Raw genomic sequence first — 13,338 nt, forward strand, 5'->3', positions numbered from 1 at the left:
TATGTCTTATCTATATGTCAGAATAGAATAAAAGTGATGAGTTGATGAGGCATACTGTACGACTGCAACTTCTCCAGATTGAATACAGTTGTGTTTGTTAGCCCACTGGCTGAGGGGCTAATGATTCATGTTTAGGTGAGAAACGTTTCTCTCTGAGAGACGTTTCCATGAAGTCATGATTCAGTGTTCAGAGCCTGCAGATTGAACATGTTGACAGATTTCGTGTTTGTTTCAGAGGAACATCGAGAGACCCGGGGAAACATTTTGTGGGTGCACAAAGTCTCACTTCCTGTCAGGGGAATGGTTTTTTCAGCTTGTTGGCGTCAAAAGTTTGTGGTTTTATGTTGGAATTTTTCATGCAAAGTCGGCAGAAACCGGTTTTCAGCCTCTCAAATATGAGGATTTACTGCGCTTCTGTTTTATACACTGAACAAAAATATAAACGCAATACTTTTGTTTTTGTTCCCATTTTTCATGAGATGAACCCAAAGATCTAAAACATTTTTTATATACACAAAATAACCATTTCTCTCAAATATTGTTCGAGTGGCCCATGGTGGTGGTGGGGTTATGGTATGGGTAGGCGTATGTAATGGACGACGAACACAGGCCACTCGATTCACAACATTACCCACCCCTACCCCTCACACCAGATACTGACTGGTTTTCGGACCCCCCCAGACCCCCCAATAAAGCAAAACTGCACGTTTCAGAGTGGCCTTCTATTGTGGCCAGCCTAAGGCACACCTGTGCAATAATCATGCTGTCTAATCAGCATCTTGATATGCCACACCTGTGAGGTGGGATGGATTATCTCGGCAAAGGAGAAGTGCTCACTATCACACATTTTTTCAAATTTGTGAACAATATTTGAGAGAAATGGTTATTTTGTGTATTTAGAAAATGTTTTAGATCTTTGAGTTCATCTCATGAGAAATGGGAGCAAAAACAAAAGTGTTGCGTTTATATTTTTGTTCAGTGTATGTCATACTAAAGGAATATCTTTAGCGTTTGGGAGGACAAAACAAGACATTTAGAGACACCATCTTCGACTTTGAGAAACTGGATATTTCTCATTATTGTCTGTTGTTTTTTTCTCAAAGGCTCGAATTCAAATCACAAAATTGCACAAAGAATATATAAAAATGTTGGCAAATGTTCCTCTTTTTTCGGTTGATGCCTCGTGTTTTGACCTGGATGATGGAAAAAGTGGACATATGGTTTGGGAATTTGTCCCTGAATAAGTCCTGAGGTGTAAAGAGCAACATGTCTCACCTGAGGTTTATGGGATGTGTGTTTCTGTCGAGCTGCTGTCAGAGGAGTTGAACTAAAAATAAAAAGGTGTGTGTTCCCACTCTGAACTTCACGTTTCTGCCCCCGGGGTTTCATCGGTCCGATCTGGACGTCATCAACATCATCCCATGGCATATTGTACAGTTGCCACGGTAACTGCAGTTTATTTAGCAGGGGGGCACTGTGGTCTCCAATATATCCGGGATGAAAAATCAAGAGAGAGAGGAAGAGAAGGTTAGAGAGGAGAGGAGGAGAGAGACAGATCCACAGATTGCACAAACGAGAGGAAGTGTAGGCTGCATATATTATTACAGATACAATATTTACATCACCTTGAAGTCATTATTCATTATCAGTCAAAAACTATAGGGATGTTCCTCTATTAGATTATAAATGCATCATGGTTTAAAGAATATACAATAATCCAGAACAAAATCATTTTACGGTAAGTGCTTTGACAGACTGTCACGCAAGACGGACAGAAAATAAGAAAAACAAATACTATAAATCCATTCAGAAGACAAATTAATGAATGCATTCAAGAAATACTAACCGCTGTATTATGGTGGCGATTATTATGGTTATTATGAAGCTTATAAATAAGAACAGAATAATAAATGAATTCAACCATTTAAAATAAAGTATTACAAAGTAAAAAAAGTGCGTTTTCGGCTTTTATAATAAATATGTACATTTTGTTTTTTGTAATGATGTGTATGTACTATCATACATACTAGTCTGAATGTATGTATGTATGTATGTATGTATGTCAATAATAAGTGATTCAAAGTCCCATGCTCGTCCAACAGTGACTGTCTTTAATACAGAATACAATCAGATACATTATAATGCATATGGGGAGACTTCTGGGGAGACAGAGCTGCAGTTCAGGAGGAGAATCCACCTGTCTCTCTGCAGGAAGGGGGATAAACCCTCCTCCTCCTCCTCCTCCTCCTCCTCCCCCCCCCTCCTCTCTGTTTCCTCGCGGCTCGCTGGGTGTCTGTCGCCTCTCAGATTGAGTTTCCTCGCGGCAGCAGTCGGGTTTCTCTCCGGGAGATCAGGTGTTTTAAACCTCCCTCCCTCGGTGTCTCCTCACTGCGCTTTCTCCCCGCCTCCCTCCCTCCACAGACGGACACTTTGAGAGGAAGTTCCCCCCCCGCACGGTGCGCGGTGCGCCCGGAGCCCCGGAGACATGAGGCGGCGGTAGGGACACTTTACAGCGGGGAGAGGAGCAGCACGGAGGGGAAACAGCGGAGAGACCGGGACCGCGGCCAAGGTAAGCGCTGCTACTTTAAAATACTGCAGTATAGCGTGTACTAATACTGCATGCACTTCTTAGAGACACTTTAAAGTGACTTACTGTTTGCAGAGATGCAGCTTTGTGTAGTTTTTCCTGCATCTTTGAAACAATCTGCATCAAGTGAGATACACTTAAAATGCAATGGAAATATGTTGGTCCCACTTTTCAAGTAAACATCAATATCTTAGTTTGGGGTGGACAGTAAGTAAGTACATGTATTAAAGTATTCTTCCGAAGTACATGTTTGACACTTGACATTTCCTGCTACATATTGACTCCTTGACTTTATTCTGAAAGCTTTTAGTTTGAAAATAGAGATAGTCAACAAATAATTGATTATATAATAAATAACTAACGTTTAAATGATATTCAAACAAAAATAAAACTACTTTTACCAGCTGCATACACTACTTAGTGCTCTGCTTAGTTTTTCCTGCACCTTTGAAGCATTCTGCATGGACAATAGGTTTCAACAAGGTGCCTTGTTTAGTTAAACTTCATTATTATTATAAGAGTTATTACCAGGGGTGGAAAGTAACTGAGTACTTTTACCTTTTCCATACATGTTGAACTGTAAGCTATCAGACATAAAGCCCACCTCTACCAGCTGCATGGTCTTCTAGAGACTTAGTGACTTACTGTTTGCAGAGAGGCAGCTCTGTGTCGGGTGTTGGGTTAAAACAAGTTCGTGGCAATTAAACTATTTGTACATTTACTCAAGTACTGAACGTAAGGGCAATTTGAGATATTTTCCCTGCTACTTTATACTCATAGTAAGGCAAGGCAAGTTTATTCATATAGCACTTTTCAACACAAGGCAATTCAAAGTGCTTTACAAAAAATGAAAGACATTAAGCATTAAAAAAGAAAAGCTAATAAAATAAACATTAAAAGGAAAAATACATGGATAAAAGTTACAGTGCAGTTTAAGATATGAATAGTTCAATTAAAAGCAGCGACAAAAAGAAAAGTCTTCAGCCTGGATTTAAAAGTAGTCAGAGTTGCAGCGGACCTGCAAATAGTAAATAGACTGCATGTATAGCACTTGTCCACTCTTTACAAACTTTTTACTGTATTTTAAAGCCATTTTCCAGTCTTGACAACCCCTCAACGCTTATTTATCATGAATATTTATGTATTTCACTTATAATATACACAACAGCACATCAAACCTTTTAACAGAAGACAAATCACATCCCGTTTCATACATTAAACGTCCCATGTCATGGCCATTTCCACTGATTCAACGCTTTTTACAAATACAAGTCATGTGTCTACTTTTACACCATTATATTTATTGACAGCTTTAGTTACATTGAATATTCAGACTCAAATAAATAATCCAGAGTATGAACAAATAATCAAACATGTTATATAATATATTAGGATACACTTTGTTGATATTGGATATATTTACAAGCTATGCCATGGAGCAAGAAAAACCCACTTTTACCAGCTGCAACATTCAAGTGATGAACACATAATGTGAAATATTATATTCTGAAATGGGTCATTGTAAGAGCAGCATGGTTACCTTTGTTGATTTTGGTGACAGCACTCTTCAGGGAAATTGTGAATGCAGGATTTCTATTGTGGCTGATGCTGTTGTATTTCTACATCATTATTACAGTACATTTTTCACCACTGGTTACAAAGCAAGAACAGTGTTGTGTTGCCAGGTGCTGAAACACCTCATGGCTCTCCAGTGAAGTCATTAAGAAAGGCATTAGTAACGGCTAACGAGTCTCTAATATGGAGTGAAATGAAAGTTGAATAAAGCTTTTTTTTCCATGTTCACAGGTGTTGAAGTTCTCCTGCTGTAACAGTCTAAATATACATCTGTTAATTATTGGACAAAGATAAAAAAAAAAGACAGTGGAAGCTCTCATCGAATTTACATAGCAGAAGGTTGAATTGTGAAAAGAACCGTGCGGTTGTTTTTCTTGAATGACCTTTCGTGAAGGCTCCTTTTAATTTCCCCAGCATTGTCTCCGGTTCAAATCTCGTGAATAAAGTTTTTTTTTTAAATATTTAAGTAAAGTTGTAAACGGCTAAAGGTAGGTTAGTTTGTTTGTATTGCGCATTTCAGACACAAAGGATATCAAAGTAATCTTATAAGCAAAACAAATCAAACAGAAAACAAGAGAAATCATAAGAGAGTGAATATAGTTCATTCTTAACGTTGGAAGTATATTCTAGTGATTGGGAATTAATTGATCCTAACCTCTCTCAGCCTTTTCTGTCGATCATGTGGCTTAAGCAATCGTTGAATGATCAATGTGAGAGTTTGATATTGAGTATTGTTAATTGCAGCCTCGTTCTGCAGCACTTTTGAGGTGACGTGCTCTCGGTTCATTGATGAGCTGCAGTGCCACAGCCTGCTGGAGGATAAACACCAGCAGGGGGTTTCACAATCTGGCAACCCACTATGAGTTCTACTGAAGCGCTGATCTATAAAGCACTTTATGGTTTAATAACCATAACATCTATCTACTCAAGGACTCACAGCACTGATTTCTGTTGTTTTTATAACATAATAATGACAGTTAGCATCTGGTTAGCTCGGTTGCTAACGGGTCAATGAGTTCAGTCACTGCAAAAGACACACGTGCTATGCATTCCAGTTTAGACTCAAATCATTTCTCTTTTTTGTTGTTGCATCTAAAATTGCTGCTTGCTGTGGTCAATGGTTAATTCAACGTTCTTTAAGGTCAAATGTCCGTATAATAGAATAAGTTATACTGAATATCTTAAAGCTGGTATTCATGTATAAAGCACTTCATATATTTATCTATATCCTAAAGGACCGGCAGTTTATTGGATATATTTGTATGTTTGTTACACTCATTATCCATTGATCGATAGTCATTCATTTGGTCTGTATGTTTACATCTTGTTATAGTTTCAGCTCTTTTCTGTTTGACAGTGATGTGGCATGTTGTTTGGAATAAGGGCAAGTTTTTGGTAGAACAAATATTTGGTTCCACAAGTTTGTTGTTGCAGTAAAGACTCAGGTTGCAGTCGAATAGTCCAAAAATCAGCTCCTATCCAGCTCCTATCTCCTATTCCTTGACCTCTGAGTGAAACGTCACGGGGTTAAGGGATAGTGGATAGGAGAATTCAAAAGGACTTAGGAGAAGAGACTGCGGTACTTTAGTGAATCCGACTGCACTTTCACTATCCAACGTGTTTATGATGCGCCAGCGGACGTCATTGTGTGCGTCTGCTGCTGTGGGGAAACCATGGAAACCACAGTTTTCTATACAGCGGACGACAACATGGATGTTCAATAAGAACGAGGGACTGCTGTGAACTCATCTAGAGACTCTGCACCGTGCTCTGATGCTGCTGCTTTGCTTTATGAACGGGGACAACAGAGAAACATATTCTTCATGACCAAAGTTGGAATTGAAATAAAAAAGGAAAGTGAAACTTCTGCTCGTCACCCTCTCCCTCCGGTCCACATTAATACAAATGATCCCAATACGTATGATTGTATGAACTAAAGATCTTAAAATCAATACAGATGTATTTATTATAAACGTTAGTCCTTACCATCTATCACTGTGTATATCACCATTCAACGTCCTTTTAAAGTTGAACAAACCCCACACAGCTCAGTAAAGACTGAAATGTTGACTTTATTTGATCATTTCAGTAAAACTAACGTTCATATTTCTCTTTTTGATTATAATACTGATGAACGTTCAAAACAAAGCACTTTGGCAACTTACCACATACGTTTTAAAATGCTTAATAAGCACCGTAACTTTCATGATATAATTTCTCGGTCATAATCCAATAGAGTCTGTCTGCAGACCGCAGCAAGGAGGCGTTTCCTATAGGGGCGTTTCCTATAGTGAACGACGGGAGCCGGGGCTGCAGTCGGATAGTTTAAAGATCAGCTCCTAAGTTCTAACCCTATCGTCTATTCCTTGACCTCTGAGTGAAACGTCACGGGGTTAAGGGATAGTGGATAGGAGAATCCAAAAGGACTTAGGAGAAGAGACTGCGGTACTTTAGAAAATCCGAATGCACTTTCACTATCCGACGTGTTTATGATGCGCCAGCGGACGTCATTGTGTGCGTCTGCTGCTGTGGGGAAACCATGGAAACAGGGGCGGACTGGCCATCGGGACGTTCGGGACGAATCCCGATGGGCCGGTACTGAAGTGGGCCGGTCGGACGATGTGGGCCGGTCGGTAACCGACAGGGCTCGATATTAAATGGCCCGCTGGCCCGGAAGCACTATTTAGATACCCCGGGCCAGCATAATGTACTTTCCACTTGCCCGCTCGGGCCACTAAAAATATTGCTTTAAAAATGTTTTCCTGTGGTATTGGTATTTTGACTAGCAATTTAGTTAAATTGTTTCGTATATCAACGCTACAACATAGCGTTCCGTGAGTCGGTTGTCGTTGTTGGGTGAAAAGCAAACAGCTGTTTGCTGCGGAGTGCAGCGCGAGCAGGCTCCCGTGAGCGGCAGCGCGCTCCTTCACTATTTCGCCAAAATGTTTTTAATACCAGCGGTAACCGGCCAAGCGCCGGGCAAAAAACAATCTTCAAATAAAAGAAAGTCACCGGAGGAGTTAAAGGAGAGTGACAGGGAGTATGAGAAGAAGAGGGAGAGAAAGTTTCAGCTTGATCGATGGAGTTGGCTTCTAGTGGTGCAGTGACGCGTCCTAAAACCCTTTTATAATCTATCGATTAGATTTATGATTCGAAAATTATAAAAGTAGGGTAGACATGTGGAGATTATCCGGCTGAACAAAACGTGCATTTATCAAACAGGTTTGTTTTCCACAGACCTTATTTCCAGCTATTTTCCAAAACCCTTGTCGAGGGAGCCAGCAGCTTACTTCCTGGTTTTAGGACGCGTCACTGCACCTCTCAATATGATGCCAATATAAACAAGGTCTTCTGTCGGCTCTGTACATCAATGCCGACCTATGCTGACAAGTAAGTGAAGAGTAGACAATATAAAGGTATTGGCGAAATGTCCTAGCAGTTTAGGATAATGAAGGATCTCATCTATAGCCATTACATGTCTAATTCCTAATGACAGGAAGGCAGAAAGTGCATTATACAAATAATAATCTCATAATAATTGCAGACATTTTTTAACAATGACCACAATATCATTATTTTAATAAACCAAATATGAACAATTGAGGAAAATGAGGAAGAACTGATGATTCAAATGTTGTAGTACAAGTCAAGTAGTAATGTAGTTAGTGCATAAATTACTATTGCAACAAATGTGTTAATTTTCTTCATTATTAGTCGATTTGTTTTTGGACGAATGCTCCGGGCCAGTGGTTACAATGGTGGGGCCAGTGATAATACAATTCAATTTTACCCTTAATGTCTACCTCTGCGGTAAGTCACTAGCACCCGCACCCCCCCCCCCCCCGACAATTTACTAGCGGTATTTACTTGCGGCACCGTGTGGGCCGGCGGTACCGAAGTGGGCCGGTCGAGAGTCCCGGGCTGATTTGTAGTCCCAGTCCGCCCCTGCATGGAAACCACAGTTTTCTATACAGCGGACTACAACATGGATGTTTAATAAGAACGAGGGACTGCTGTAAACTCATCTAGAGACTCTGCACCGTGCTCTGATGCTGCTGCTTTGCTTTATGAACGTGGACAACAGAGAAACATATTCTTCAGGACCAAAGTTGGAATTGAAATACAAAAGGAAAGTGAACTTCTGCTCGTCACCCTCTCCCTCCGGTCCACATTAATACCAATGATCCCAATACGTATGATTGTATGAACTAAAGATCTTAAAATCAATACAGATGTATTTATTATAAACGTTAGTCCTTAACATCTATCACTGTGTATATCACCATTCAAACGTCTTTTAAAAGTTGAACAAACCCCACACAGCTCAGTAAAGACTGTGAAATGTTGACTTTATTTGATCATTTCAGTAAAAACTAACGTTCATATTTCTCTTTTTGATTATAATACTGATGAACGTTCAAAACAAAGCACTTTGGCAACTTACCACATACGTTTTAAAATGCTTAATAAGCACCGTAACTTTCATGATATAATTTCTCGGTCATAATCGGTTGTTTCCGTGAACGGCCGACTGTTGAGTGACGGCAAATGCTGCGGCTGCAAGGCATTGTGGGGCAGCATTTTCGCTTCTCCTGTCAGTAGGGAGGTCCAGTGGTTCCTAAGCTAAAGGAGGCTATAAAGGAAGTTTGAAACCTCCTTTCCTATCATTCTCATCATTCTAGAGAATTCGAACGGCACTTATCGTGGCTGCCACGGAGGGACTTCTGGGTCATTTCACTCCTTTAGGAAGGTTCCTAAGCTAAATGGACTATTCGACTTCAGCCCGGCTCTCGCTCGCGAACGAGACGTTTTTTGTTTTGTTTTTGCGGAGGGATCTAGATCGGCATGAAGGCACATTATGCAATGTGCAATGTGGACATTATCCCGCTTATTACACATGGCCACATTCTCAACAAAGTAACGACATGACTCCCAATAATAATTGAAATGCTTTTATGGATTTAGAAAAAGATTTTATTGATTTAAAAAATAGTTGTATGTATTGATTTAAATTGACATGCATCCGCTAAGAAAAGTAGTCCGTTGTTACTGTTTGAACTAACGTAACAACGGCAGGAACTGCTTCTATAGTGTTTTTGAGGAGCTTTTTGATTACAGATTTGAAAACATCGTTGCTTGCTTTAAAAGTAGCACAATTCATTATGTCAAACCTTGAAAGATATCCCTGCCCTAATGCCAAAAGTAACTGGCAACTGAATATATGTCGCCGTAGCGATGATGTATATGTCTGGACCGCTGAGTTGATCTCAAAGCACGCTCCCCTCTCCTGCAGGGAGAAAAACTATATTTATATACTTTATATAGGTTGATACAGTAGCCCCTTTTTTTAAATAGTTTTTATAGGTGTTGCCATCTGTTTTGTGTAGTGTGGTTCTACAAGCAAGTCAATGCATGCATTGGGTGGTATCAGAGAGTTACACGGGTCTGTAAATGCAATGAAAACAATTGGCCACAGCAAATAATTTATATTAAACATGTAATTTTTACTTTTGAATACTTTAGTACAAAGGATGTCTTGAATAATTTAAGTGATATATGTGTACACATATAAATCATTAGTCAAAACAGCGCTACATTTGATTTAATTAAAAGGTATAATATGTGGTAAACTGAAGAGCCCTTTGGGAGCCGAAAGAGCCGGCTCTTCTTGGTGAGCCAAATGATCCGGCTCAGCAAGAAGAGCCGGAATTCCCATCACTAGAACAATGACTTCTTCTGCGAGGATTTATAAAAGCAGCTGGATAAAAAAAGTTAGGAAACGCCCCTATAGGAAACGCCCCTATAGAAAACGCCTCCTTGCTGCGGTCTGCAGACAGACCCATCTCTCATAATCGGTTGTTTCCGTGAACGGCCGACTGTTGAGTGACGGCAAATGCTGCGGCTGCAATGCATTGTGGGGCAGCATTTTCTCCTCTTCTTTCGTTAGGGAGGTCCAGTGGTTCCTAAGCTAAAGGAGGTTATAAAGGAAGTTTGAAACCTCCTTTCCTATAATTCTCATCATTCTAGAGAATTCGAACGGCACTTATCGTGGCTGCCACTGAGGTACTTCCGGGTCATTTCACTCCGTTAGGAAGGTTCCGCAAAACGGACTATCCGACCGCAACCTCAGTATTCAGAAACCTTCTGTAGCTTGCGAGCTAACAGCTAACTCTATCAGTCAAAAAGCAAATCTTATTTCTATATTCTCTGCACTTGACTGTGTACTTTCCCTGCTTTGTTGCCAGGAGTGTTCATTTTATCATATTCATATTACTGATGTAATAAACTTACCAGAGCCAACAAAACATCTGAAAGCAAAAGTGTTTAATGGCTATGAACAACAACACGGAAAGAACAGCTAGAGTAAAACTCTAATAAATAGGGGAAGGACACAATAAAAGTTAAATTAGGGAGATAATGAGGCATGTTTTAAGACATTTTCAATGGTTGTGAAAAGAATAAAAAAGAGAAAATGAGAAACAAATTAAATCCCTGCTTACCTGATGCAGAATGGAGCATCGGAGTTACTTAGCTTGATAGCTAACGTGGCAATGAGTTCACACAGTTCATTACAAAAACGACTTTGTACCGTGGACTTATGTCTCATAGCCTTCTATAATCAAACCCCTTTTTGTTGTAGTAGTAGTAGTAGTGGTAGTAGCGGTAGCAGTGGTGGTGTTTTTAGTAGTAGTAGTGGTAGTAGTAGTAGTAGTGGTGTGGTGGTGTTGGTGGTGTTGGTGGTAGGTGTAGTAGTAGTAGTAGTAGTAGTAGTAGTAGTAGTAGTGGTGGTGGTAGCAGTAGTAGTGGTGGTGGTAGTAGTGGTAGTAGTGGTGGTAGTGGTGGTGGTGGTGGTGGTGGTGTTTTTTAGTAGTAGTAGTAGTAGTAGTAGTAGTAGTAGTAGTAGTGGTGGTGGTGGTGGTAGTAGTAGTAGTAGTAGTAGTAGTAGTAGTAGTAGTAGTGGTGGTGGTGGTAGTAGTAGTAGTAGTGGTGGTGGTAGTAGTAGTAGTAGTAGTGGTGGTAGTAGTAGTAGTAGTAGTGGTGGTGGTAGTAGTAGTAGTAGTAGTGGTGGTGGTGGTAGTAGTGGTGGTGGTGTTTTTTAGTAGTAGTAGTAGTAGTGGTAGTGGTAGTAGTAGTAGTAGTAGTAGTAGTGGTGGTGGTAGTAGTAGTAGTAGTAGTAGTAGTGGTAGTGGTAGTAGTAGTAGTAGTAGTGGTGTTGGTAGTAGTAGTAGTAGTAGTAGTAGTAGTAGTAGTAGTAGTAGTGGTGTTGGTGGTGGTGGTGTTTTTTAGTAGTAGTAGTAGTAGTGGTGGTGGTGGTAGTAGTGGTAGTGGTGGAGGTGGAGGCAAAGATGATGTCTTCAAATTGAGTATTACATAAAGTATGTTTTTCATTTTCAACCAATTAACAAATCGACCAATGATTTCCTCCAAAAACTCAATTTCGTTGTGTGGGAAACATTTCAAATCCCCAAAACCTCAAGATTAAAGACACAAATTAGAAAGACAGAATAGAAAGCTGTTATAAAATACAAAAAACAAAATACAATCTGAGAGGCACAAACCAGACAATATTTGGCATTATCTATAGTTGAATATCTTAAACTAATACATTATTTCCATGCATTTCACTTTATATTCCACCAGTTGACAAATCGACCAATACATTCACCAAAAAGATGAATATGCATAAGGCGCTTTGAAAACTGTAGGGGGGAATTTATTTAGGAAATGAAAAGACAGAATAGATAACTGTCAGCTTCCCTGACGTTTCAGAACTTATACTCAACAGTTTCCCACATTTCTAGACTTGATACAGCCACAATAAATGCCAAATGTCCTCTAAAATCATACAGTAATACTGAAAGCCTCCGGTCTCAGGTGGGAGGCGTTCTCTTCCAGGAATACCCTGTGACTGAGACGTGATGAAACATATGATTTGAGCCTCTCTCCTCGTCATGTCAGGAGGTGCAAACAAAGAGGTGGGCGGACCGTCTCGTTTACCTGTTTAATTAATGTGTGACAGTTGCACAGCTGCACCTGCTGCCTCTGTCTGTCACTGTACAGCTGGTGCATTCTGCCCTATCACTTTTTTATTTGCATTTAAAGAGTTTTCATTATTACAGAAGTGCATACAACGAGATAACATATTGTTTTAGTCCTATATAACTGTTGCAATGTTGGAGGAGCTTAAGAATGGCATTGCTATTTCGACACTGTAGCTAATGTGCATATGACAATAAAGCCTGTGAATCTTGAGTCCAAAACATACAATTAAAAAAGTGTTTTAAAAAAAGAAATGGCTTTCTGTAAAAAAAACTGAAATTTGAAAAAGTTACATTTCAGAAAAAACATAATAATTATCAGTCATTATGACGAGGAGTGATGTCTGTTAAAATATACATCTAAATTACAGTTATTAAGTATTTTAAAAGCAGTGAAGAAGCGGACATTTTGAGAGTTTTAGAAGAAAAATGCATTAAAATCAAAGTTTTTTTCTAATCAATGACATATCTCACATTTTAAGATAAATACAAAAGTTCTTCCGGCATTAAGTAAACAGAACATGAGATGTTTGCATTATTAAAACAAACACACTTTCACTTGGGAACCATAAAGTGGGGGGCGTGTGGCGCAGTGGATGGTGCGTAGGTTTTCGATTCAGGGGGTCACAGGTTCAAACCCCACTGCAGTCAGCAAGTCGTTGTGTCCCTGAGACGCTTCACCCCAAATGGCTCCTGTGGGGATTGCCCTCAGTATTGAGTAAGGAAGTCGCTTTGGATAAAAGCGTCTATCAAGTGACATGTAATGTATCAAACCTCTCTGGTGGTCATGATCTTTTCTTCTAATTTTTTTTACTGGAGTATTTTTTTCTCCTGCTGGTTAATGCATTGAATTTGCTTTAGGAAAATGCAACTTAATGTATGTGTTTATTAGCATTTAGTGGTGGTCTGTGAAGTGTTCTTCCTCTGTGATCTGGACACATGTATCACTGCAAAGTAACACAGGTTGAATATTAAGGATACATAAGTCCCATTTAGAGGTGATGTCCAAATATGAGAGCCAATCATCATGAGCAACATGCCAACATTTGATTTAATTTAATAATATTATTTATTATATTTAACCTAATCCAATTTACATCAAGAACGTTGTGTATTGTAGAAGCACAATTTTAAGGA

At 39.6% G+C, this 13,338-nt stretch overlaps 1 protein-coding gene across 1 annotated transcript in view; it reads left to right on the forward strand.

Moving 5' to 3' along the window:
* Positions 1 to 2,479: 2,479 nt before the first annotated feature.
* The window catches only part of LOC117442788 (SH3 and multiple ankyrin repeat domains protein 2-like), a 236,019-nt gene continuing 225,160 nt past the window's right edge, over positions 2,480 to 13,338 (forward strand). The window contains exon 1 of the mRNA XM_034078751.2: positions 2,480 to 2,569. The gene's annotated coding sequence lies outside the window, so the exon portion shown is untranslated. The remainder of the gene's footprint in view (positions 2,570 to 13,338) is intronic.

This window comes from Pseudochaenichthys georgianus, chromosome 3 (assembly GCF_902827115.2).
Source record: "Pseudochaenichthys georgianus chromosome 3, fPseGeo1.2, whole genome shotgun sequence".
In the NCBI taxonomy this organism is placed as follows: Eukaryota; Metazoa; Chordata; class Actinopteri; order Perciformes; family Channichthyidae; genus Pseudochaenichthys; species Pseudochaenichthys georgianus.